Source organism: Mustela nivalis, assembly GCF_964662115.1.
Source record: "Mustela nivalis genome assembly, chromosome: 6".
Lineage (NCBI taxonomy): Eukaryota > Metazoa > Chordata > Mammalia > Carnivora > Mustelidae > Mustela > Mustela nivalis.
In genome coordinates, this window is record NC_139025.1 from 73,836,390 (window position 1) to 73,848,288 (window position 11,899).

Genomic DNA, 11,899 nt, shown 5'->3' on the forward strand with positions numbered 1-11,899 from the left:
TCAAAATGGATGAAGGACCTCAATGTACGAAAGGAATCCATCAAAATCCTTGAGGAGAACACGGGCAGCAACCTCTTCGACCTCTGCCGCAGCAACATCTTCCTAGGAACAACGCAAAAGGCAAGGGAAGCAAGGGCAAAAATGAACTATTGGGATTTCATCAAGATCAAAAGCTTTTGCACAGCAAAGGAAACAGTTAACAAAATCAAAAGACAACTGACAGAATGGGAGAAGATATTTGCAAACGACATATCAGATAAAGGACTAGTGTCCAGAATCTATAAAGAACTTAGCAAACTCAACACCCAAAGAACAAATAATCCAATCAAGAAATGGGCAGAGGATATGAACAGACATTTCTGCAAAGAAGACATCCAGATGGCCAACAGACACATGAAAAAGTGCTCCATATCACTCGGCATCAGGGAAATACAAATCAAAACCACAATGAGATATCACCTCACACCAGTCAGAATGGCTAAAATCAACAAGTCAGGAAATGACAGATGCTGGCGAGGATGTGGAGAAAGGGGAACCCTCCTACACTGTTGGTGGGAATGCAAGCTGGTGCAGCCACTCTGGAAAACAGCATGGAGGTTCCTCAAAATGTTGAAAATAGAACTTCCCTATGACCCAGCAATTGCACTATTGGGTATTTACCCTAAAGATACAAATGTAGTGATCCAAAGGGGCACATGCACCCGAATGTTTATAGCAGCAATGTCCACAATAGCCAAACTATGGAAAGAACCTAGATGTCCATCAACAGATGAATGGATCAAGAAGATGTGGTATATATACACAATGGAATACTATGCAGCCATCAAAAGAAATGAAATCTTGCCATTTGCAACAACATGGATGGAACTAGAGCGCATCATGCTTAGCGAAATAAGTCAAGCAGAGAAAGACAACTATCATATGATCTCCCTGATATGAGGAAGTGGTGATGCAACATGGAGGCTTAAGTGGGTAGGAGAAGAATAAATGAAACAAGATGGGATTGGGAGGGAGACAAACCATAAGTGACTCTTAATCTCACAAAACAAACTGAGGGTTGCTGGGGGGAGGGGGTTTGGGAGAAGGGGGTGGGATTATGGACATTGGGGAGGGTATGTGCTTTGGTGAGTGCTGTGAAGTGTGTAAACCTGGTGTTTCACAGACCTGTACCCCTGGGGATAAAAATATATGTTTATAAAAAATAAAAAATTTAAAAAAAAAGTGTGTAAACCTGAAAATTCACAGACTGTACCCATGGGGCTAATAATACATTACATGGTAATAAAAAAAAAAGTTCATGCTGTATATGTATCTTTTTCTTCCAAATTTTGAGTGTAAATATGAACACATACTAACATAATTTGAAAAGAGTCTAATTCTCAACTCATATTCTTGAAGAAATCACTTCTTTTAATTTCTGTCAAAAATACAAACAATATGTGCCATTACTGGGCTCTAAAGAAAATTCCAACTCACATTTTCTCAATAAGAAAATAATGAGAATGCATTCAAAGGGCTCTCAAATTTTACCAGAAATATAGAAGAAGAAGAAAATTTAAAACAAATTTGTGATTTCTGAAAATCTCTCACAGAGCTATTAAAAAGCAGGAGGAGACTTAAAATTGAGAATACTCAATTCATGATATAAATTTAAGTGGAAAAAAAATCAGAATCCTACTTACATTAGATTTAAGAAGAGAACAAACCAAACATTAGTAATATATTATCTGGGTACAGAATTATCAATTTCACTATTTATATTTTACATATTTTCTGTATTTAGCATGTAATGTTTTATAACAAGGAAAAAGTGACATTTGTAACATTTGAAAAACAAGAATTAAAAGTTTATCCATAAGAGGCTGTGCTAAAGTATTAAAAATTATTTGTATGACAGGGTTCTGAATAGCAAATGTAAAGTCATCTTTAAAACTCAGATTTCAAAATAAAACATTACTAACTGCCTTCAAGAATCCATAACCATCAGTCATCTAACACAATGTTCTAACTCTGTCCAGGTCATCATTAGCTTACCTTTCCTCTTATATGCTTTTAATGTCTAATATGTTAGCTTCAACTTGTGGATAAACAACAGCACAAAACATAATTTGTTTGTCTATGTCAAAGGACAGGGGCTGCCCCAGTTCCAGGTTTGAGTGGAGGCAGCAGGTTTCTGGGAAGCAATGTGTGCTTGCTGCACAGAAGTACACAGCTGAGTCTTCAGGCTGGGTGTCTCTGTTGGGCAGGGAGAGATGTTCGGCCGTCCTATTCAATGAGACTGTGACTCTTTGTTCTTTTGTGGCCACACTTGAACGAATGTCTATAAGGAGCTGGGGACCTTTTCCAAGTTCTTGCTTATACCAGAGGAAGCAGTCTGAGGTATTGTCTGAATAACTGTAGTTATTAACAGAGCTGCTTCCCTCCTGGACACTCAGGGTAGGAGGATGCTGCTCCACATTCTCTCCCAGGCTGAAACCTGTGCAGAAAGAAAACGTAAGAGAAAGGAGAAGAGATTCCAGGTTACTGTGTTTCAGAATGCTCTTTTCCTACACTAAGTGAAGGAAACCTGAGTAAAGCCAGTCTTAACCTCTGAGTAATATCCCCTAATATACTCTGTTGCCCATAAATGCTCAATTCACAGTTCAGCTATAGCCATGAGAACATGAATAAAGCTCCCATGGATATCTTCATGGTTCCTCCGAGTTAAGCTCACGTTCAGAATTGCAGCCTCCAGCCAGCTCAATTTCTTTTCTTATCAGGCCATCCCTACTTTCCTCTAACAGAGTAACTTCCCACATTGTCTACCTGCCAATAAGTAAAGACTTCGCTGCGGCCATGGTCTAGTCCATCAGATGCACTAAGATGAACCCTCTATGTGGTCTGCATCAGCACAGGTGCCCTGCCGTCTTGTGGTCACAACTCTATTGAACTCGCTGGGGAAATGCTCTTCTCTTAGCCTGTGCCTCTGAGGAACTCAAATGCATCAAGGCAGCAATTGGTCAAGCAAATTATATCTTAGATCACTGATGAAGGGCACATTAAGAATGTGGAGATCAAGGTCTATATGCCTACACACTACTGAGTCACTGTTAGTAACCTGAAAAGAGGTAGATGTTATTGCTATTTATTCAGAAATGGCCCTGGTGTACATGTTTGAAATCAGGTAGGAATCATGATTTACTTCCTTCCTGTTCTACCGAATCTACCATCCTCAATTGTCTATTGCAGAGAAAACCCTTTTGTAAAAGGAAAATGTAACCAAAGATTACAGTAAGAGAGAGAAGATCATTTGATATTTCAAATGCCTCTGATCTCAACTCTGCTCCTCCTGGGTGGTGTTGCCTGACCTTGTTTTTTCCAAAGGAATGACAATACCAACAGTCAAAATGGGGACTATCCCTTCAGCTAAGATGATTATGACAAAAAGTAAAGGACCAAATCTAAATTATAAGGGAGCAGGGATAACTTGCATCTGCTATTACTATTTTAACTGTAGGAAACTTTTTGACCTAATATTGTACTAATTTGTATAGAGAAATCTGTCAGATACCTCTATACAAATTAGTGCAATCAGCAGTAGTGCAATCAGCAGTAGAATCTCAGTAGAAATCCCGAGAAAACATCTAGCTGCAAACTCAGAAAATATGACCACATGTAAGTTTATCCTCGAGGTGATTTCCTTTTCTCAAATCAAAATACACGGCATGTCCTCCAATGCAATTACTGACTCACAGCCTAAGGAGAATTTCCACTAAAGTATTAGCCATCCATCCTGTCATGCTTCCCACTTCCTGTTCAACACTACTCCACATTCCATACTCCATTATATTTCTCCTAAACTCCACTACAGTGTTCTTGCCTCAGGACTCATTAATAAAGTTCTCCAGTCCTGCAAGTTTCCAGAATTATCTCTCTCTTCCAAAATCTTTTTCTCATTCATATGAATTTCTTGGAGTCTTCTGATGACCTCTATGAGAAAAAATCCAGGAAACCATAAATATTGTGTGTGCTGGGGGATGGTACCAACAGGAAACTAGTCCTAAAGAACTGATCAAGAGAAATGGTCTCTGAGAAACCAAGACTAACTCATTTCCAAAAATGGAATCCCCTTTCCTATGATTCCTATTCATGGAGCCTCTCAAATGACAAAGAATACAACTAATCTTCCTTCTACCTGCTCTACCCTGAAAGATTTAAAGACAGCTATCAGAACATCAACTCAATATATTAATATATGTGTATATATGAAATGTGTTTTTATGTATAGAGTTTCTTGGTTCTGAGAATCTTTCATTCTTTCACCAATTCTCCATAAAGTAAGAATTCTCACACTTCTCCAGGAAAATTTCCGTCTTCTCCAACATAGATTATTTAGGTCAATATTTGCACTTTTTCGGTGTGACACTCAGAACTGAATGTAATGGTCAAATATGACCATTATTTATAATAACACTTTTCCATTTATTAATTTTTGCACAGATAAGGCCATCCCTTTTACAAAATTTCCAGCTCCTTGATTATTTCATAGGCTCTTGGTTTAGTATGATCCTAGTGTTGGTCTAGAAAACCTTCATCTACCATCTTCATGGACTGCCAGCTCTGCAAGTCTTCCAATTCCAGTTATCTTTTTTGCAAACAATTTGTGAGTTATGCACATTATGTTCATCATGCCTTCAAGGGATGCCCAACTGGGATATTAAATATATTTGTTTATTTTTTAAGGAAAGTCCTTAGAAATACTTGTAGGTGTTCACATGGTGCCATCACCTTTGGCTTACTCTTACAAAAACAGTGAGTGATGCATGAGTTTCCTGGTAAAATCACAGTGGCTCAGACTGAGTCTCCCTTCCTGCTCAAGGTCTCAGACATATACACAAATTGGAACTCTCCATTCAGGGTTTCAAACTGATGGGACCACAACTTTCTCAGACACAAACCACAGAGATAAATGCCTGGGATTGCATTAGACACCTTCTCTTTACTCAGCACGATGGTCCTACAGGAAGGAGGCAGGGAAACGAATGCTAAAGAGGAAATTAGGAAACCCAGTGTCTTTCTACTCCAGCTCATTCACTACCTAATTTTTCCATACAGCCATCTTGAAAACAGTCAAGATGTGTAAAATGAAGTTGGACTCAAGAAATTCTAAGGGCCCTGCTAGCTCTTAATTTTCTCTATGCTATATAACGAAGCAAATATTTATTGATGACCGGTTGTATGCAATGTGGACTGGTGTCAGATTGAGTGAAATTGTGTGCATCATGGAACCCCAGGTCCATTGTCATAACCACATGTGATCTAGTGGGTCTGAGGTTGATCCTAACTCACCCTGAGGCCTCTTCAGCAAGATGAGATGAGATGAGATCCTACCTGGGTTTTCGTTTCTTCTCTGAGATCACTATCTGGGTTTTCCTTTCTTCTCTGAGATCACTAATGTATCAAGGAGAAATAAATCCAAATTAACATTAAATAAAATGGGAATTTATTCACTGAGTGGAGTCCTTTACAGGCACTGAGATGAGGGTGCACTATGACCTGAGCCATGGGTAAGCAGGAAGTTCTTTTGGAGTTTCAATTTCTTATAAATATCTTTTACATATAACTTATGTACTGTATGAAAAAAAGAATCTCTGCAGTTGAGACAACCTAAGGAGGTGCATGAGCTTACTAATATAGAAAGTGAGATGCACTTTTTAAAACAGCCTAATTGCTTTATGGATTCTGGCTTTCTCTTTGAATCCTCAGTTCATAGTTTCAAAATTTCCAAACAGGGATGCCTCTACAATTTTTGAGATTATCTCAAAGTGAAAACTCGGGAACATAATTCAAAAACCAGGTTAAAATATATCATCAGGTAATGTTTCTATGGGAATCATTTATCTAAAATGCTTTAACCCTTCATACATATTAGTTTCATGTCTCCCATTTAATTTTTTAAAAATTTTCTTCTCTTCAACCATCACAACCAGGTTCAAAGAAAAAGGAGGACATCGTGCTGAGGTATCCTGTATACCTTCTGACCCCGCACAGGTATCGCCTTCCCATTATCACCTTCCCCATGGCCTTTTCACAGTGGAAGACCCTATGTTGCCACATCATGTGACCCCATACCCACAGTTTCTCTAGAGTTCATTCTTGCTGTTGTATGTTCTTTGGGTTTGAACAAATGTGTAAAGTATGTATCCACCATTGCAGTATCATAGAGAGTAAGTCATTACATTAAATATGCTCTGAGCTACACTGATACCTCTTGTTCCCCTCAACCCTTGGCAACAACAACCTTTTACTGCCTCCAGAGTTTTGTCTTTTCCAGAAAGCCATAGAGTCTGAATCATACCTTATAGCCTTTTCAGATGGGTTGTTTTTACTTAGTAAAATGCATACAATTTCCCCCTATCTATTCATGGCTTCATACCTCGTTTCTTTTTGGTACCAAATCATATTCCATTGTTTGGATGTGCCACAATTTATTTATTCATTCACTTACTGAAAGACAGGTAGCTTACTTCCAAGGTTGGTAATTATGAATAAAACCTCTATAAAACACTTGTGTACAAGTATGTGTGTACACATAACTTTTCAAATCCTTTGGAAAAATACAAAGGAACAACTATTGCTAGACAATGTAGTAATGAAGTAAGAGTATGTTTTAGTCTGTAAAAAAAACCTGCCAAATTGCTTTCTTGAAATGACCAGGTATACATATTCAATTTTTTTTAAGATTTTATTTATTTATTTGACAGACAGAGATCACAAGTAGGCAGAGAGGCAGGCAGAGAGAGAGGAGGAAGCAGGCTCCCTGCTGAGCAGAGAGCTCGATGTGGGACTCGATCCCAGGACCCTGAAATCATGACCTGAGCCGAAGGCAGCGGCTCAACCCACTGAGCCACCCAGGCGCCCTACATATTCAATTTGTAGTAACTTCCGAACAACATTTACTAGCCCCTTTGCTGCATGTCAAAGCCCCAGCTAGTCCAAAGCAGGCATAAACACCACAGGTGGCCATGCCAACTGCTCAGCTCACACACAGCCTGCTGTGACCCAAAACCTGAGCTTGCATGTGTTCCTGCCTGAGTCCTGCTTCCCACATGTCTCTGCTCAGGCACTTGTTCTCCCACTTATGGGACAACATTTTAAAATACAGGTACAAAGATAAAATTAGTATTGATTTCAAGTCAGTGAGGGCACAACATCAAACTAAGGGCAGGGTTCTTTGGGAGAGTTGGGGGTTATATAATTGCACAGGTCCCATGCTCAGGAAGCTGGCTTTTCTGCAAGCTTCAGGGAGTCTGCCCATCTATCTCTATCTGAATTTTCAGGGGGACAGGCCTTCCTATCAATGCCCTTTTCTCAACATAAAAACCAGCACAGGCTGGAACTTAGTATGTGCTGGAATCTTCCACATGCAAGCTTCAATTCTGGGTTTGGGGTCAGCAGTCTTTGTCTATGACTACAACAGAGTAGGGTTCTCTTAGGGTTGTCCTGGAGGGTTTCTGCTCCCTTTTCCAAACTGGGAATGATGTTACAAGATCATGAAAATAGGTTCATTCAAAATGCAAGGGAGAGTGATGATTTTCATGGAACAGAATGGAAATATCCATGTGCTTGTCCACACAAGGTACTATTCAGAAATGACTGAAATGGTTACTTCTGTCAGTGATAGATATCAACACATCATACAAATTGATCAATAGAAATCATTGAGATTTTGTGATTCTGTGGGGTCTTCTATATCGGTATTCAGAGGATAAGCATTTGTGTCACCTCAGATTCACCAACTTTGGAATAATATTAGCTCCACTAAGTCACTTATACTCTAAAATCCTCCCTTTGTTCATGCATAAAATGAAAATACTTATTCATAGGGTATTATCTTGCTGAAAAAGAAAATAAGTGTAATTAGATAAGAAGAGTGAGTGATCCTCAAAGAAATTATTTTCTTACATTTCCATTTCCAGGAGTAAAAAAAAGCTGAATACAGACTTGAAAAAACATTCCACATGATCTCTTCATATTTCACTGAAAAATAACCTACAAGAAACTTAAAAATTATGTCACGTCTTTTGTTTTTCATGACCATCTATTTTTTTGAGGGTTTTCCATTTAAGTAATTTATAAATAATTTATGTGGTAGCTGCCAGGACCTCTATCTTCCCATGGTACTGGATATGGGCATCTCTGTCACTTACTCCAAGAGTCCCATGGTAGAGCTTTTTACCTGCAAAGAGCGTTTTGGAAGAAAAAGAGCAAGAAAAGCAAGTGAAATGAGAGCACTGGTAGGTCTAATTTTAGGAGGGAAAAGACACTGTTACATAAATCTGAAAATGTGCAAAGGCTGCATGGGAGCAAGGGCCCGCCCCGAGGAAGGGCGGGTCTGCAGGCCCCGGTGCAGTTTGGGTGCAGGCTGCAGATCACCAGAGAGCACTGTGCCTGGGCTGCACACAGGTAGGTGGCTGAGTCTTCCAGTCGGGAAGCCGTGATGTGGAGGGTGCTGGACTGTTCCTTAGTATTCACTGTGCAGTTTAACCTCCCACTGTGCTGCATCCCTGAAGCTATGTAAAACAGCCGGATGAGACCGCTGCCCCTGGGGTGCTGTCGGAACCACTGTACACTGTATGGACTGCTAGAAAAATTGCACTTCAGAGTATAGCTGGCTCCCTCCTGGAGGCTCAGGGCTGAAGGGCTCTGCTCCACTGTCATCCCTCTCACCCCTGTGTGGAAAGAAGGAAACAAACACAAATGATGTCACTGGAGAGTCACTGATGCAGTTTGAAAATGTGTAAAATATCCTAAGACACACCCCTGAGGATATAGGACTCTAGGAGCTCAGTGTCAGCTCCTCCCATCACTGTGGGTTGTGGACCACTCCCCAGCCCCCATCTGTAACGTCCCCACTCACAGCAAATCTGGAGCCACAGGAGTCCCAGCAGAGTTCCCCAGGGTGTCCTCATGATACCTTGTCTAGTTAATGAGGTGCCTTCACCCCCACTGTGTAGAGTGTAGTCTTGGGTCCAGAGGAATTGTGTTCTTACAGTGAATCCTTCCCACCAGAATCACTGAGCACCAATCACACCTCAGCCCTGTCATTCTCAGAACTTGAGACTCCACCCAGTGGCCCTATAACACTGCACAGGAATCTCTCCCAAACTGTGCTTGCGGGCAGTGCAGGCAGGTAGGAGGAATATTTCCAATATAGGAGGATGTAAGGGTTATTATTTTTTCTTAAAACACTTTATATTAGAAAAGTGTGGGTTAGTGTGTGAAGAAAGGTGAATGATTCTTCTAGAAGAGTCAGAGCCTATTGGGGATTACCCAGAACCTTGAAGAATCATAGGGAAGAATGACTCCATTCCCCAAAATGCATAGTTTGACAGACAATGTGAGCATTCAGTTATGTAAAAATACTGATAGAGGAAAACTATCTGATAGCATCCACTCAGTATTGCAGAAGTAAATGCAATCCATCAAAAGAGTTCTAGAAACCAAGACAGACAGTCACTGTCTGTAAAGAAAATGATTCCTACCAGAATGTGGTCAGTGAAAAATAGGAGGTAGGGCTTAAAGTCCTCACTGATGTAATTGCCAACTCTCCATCTCTCCTGTGCTACTGCTAGACACCATGCTCACCCACAGAGCTCAGTCTGACCAGCCACACGTTGCTGGCCAAAGTCAATATTGTCCTCTCCCTTTCCTTTCCTTTTTGTTCCTTATTGTTTCCTCTCTTCTCTTCATTTTTGTTTCCCTCCACTCTCAGCACATGAAAAGGTAGGATATGTGGGTATTGAAATGGTTTCAAGGCCAGTAAATTTGGGTGATTTTATTCATAACAATTGACAGCAGATAATGGGAGATTTTCTGTTGAGTTTCCATACTCACAATGCCCAGAAATATTCCTATGCTGGTACCTGTGAAGAATTATCTGCATAATGGATTTCTAGGGACATGGCCTCCAGATGTCTGAAGTTGATATGCAATGGCAGAACTGAAAACCTGAGAGGGTCTTTACAAAAAACCCTCTCCTCTCTCTTCCCTAACTTTGCTATCTATAAGTGGACTGGCTCACATGATTTCTGTTGTCTGTAACTATTCAACCTTCCAACCATCACAGTCTTTGTTTCTCCTAAGGTCTAGAGTGCCCCCTAGAGGCACAGAGCTGGTGGCAAAGACAACTTAGAACAAGCCATTCAGCAGACACAAACCCCCAGCCCCTTTTATTCCAATCTTCCTGGTGAAGGAAATGCAGATGGCCAGAAAAGAAGATAACTGCTTAGTTTGAATGGGTGTTACAGGTAAACCAAATCTTACTTTTAAAATGGAATTGCATGGAAATTGAGATCAGAAAATAATTTGGTAAATTTCATCTTGTGCTATTTATTTTATTTCTTTACCTGAGTTCAAAAGAAATCAACAAGTATTCATTGAGCATTTTTAAAGGAGTAATTTCCTAGATGCTCCGAATATATAAGGTGTACTAGAATATTATTCAGCCATCAAAAATGAAATTCTGCCATTTGCAATGACATGGATGGAGCTAGAGAATATAACTTTGTGGGAAATAAGTTAGTCAGAGAAAGACAACTACCATGTGATATCACTCTAGTGAAATTAAAGAAACAAACCAAACAAACAAGGAGGAAATAAACAAGACAAAAATGAAGCAATTAAACAATGCAATTAAACAGAACTAACTTATGGTTACCAGATGGATAGGGTTGGAAGATGGGTTCAATAGGTGAGGGGATGAAGGAGTGCCCTGTTCCTGATGAGCACAGGTCATCTGTGGAAGTTTTGCATCACTATATATACACCTGAAACTTATATAACATTGTATGTTAATTACTGGAAATAAAATTAAAACAATACATATATAAATAAAATAGACAAAGAGGAACACATACTAGTTTACCATCTACAGGGAAAGACGAAAATATATACAATTATAATTGAGTCAAAGAATAGGACACTAAATGAAATGAAAACTAAAAACTATGTGACCCCAGAGAAATATGTATAGTTTAGGTCAGTGGACATAATGTTATGAAAAGGTGGTCATCTCTCCTTTCCTCTTTTTGGTGCCAAGAAAAGAGGAGAATACAGATAAGCCTTTATGATGGCCTTTATGATTCTCAATACTTTTAGCAATAGGAGAAATTTGTGAATATGTGAATTATTAAAAGTAATAAAATGTTACCCATAGAGTAATATCCTTTTTGACTACCACTTTCAATTCTGATGCTTTCATCACTTATTACCTTATTTCTTTGTTCATCTTCACAATTTGGGGTTGATGTTCCCAGATGTTTTACTAGATTTGAACCAACATAAAATATACAGCATTTTATTTAGACTTTATTATAATATAAATATATATTTCTTGATTACAACCTCAATAGTAAATCCTGTAGGTCTTATTACATTAATCCGTATACATCCTTTGTTCCATTATATTCCATTTTGTGGATATACTTCCATTTATGCATCCTTTTCTCTATTGATTAAAGGTTACGTCGACTTATTTAATCTAGGGGTCACATAGTTTTTAGTTTGCCCTTCACTTAGTGTCCTATTCTTTGACTTGATTATAATTATATATATTTTCATCTTCCCCTGTAGATGATAAACTAGTATGTGTTCCTCTTTTGTATATTTTATTTATATATGTATTGTTTTAATTTTATTTCCAGTAATTAACATACAACAAACCTTATACGCATTCCTCACATGAGCACATGTTTTTCTAGGAACAGAGACTAGGAGGAAATGAAGGAATAAGCCCTGAGGCTGGCAGGTGAAAATTACTCCAGGTGGAGGAAAGTCAGGGACAAAGGGCTTGAAGAAGAATGAAGAGAACTCATGTACTCATTATTGTGCTGGAAGATTTTCATTTCCTGTGTTTTCC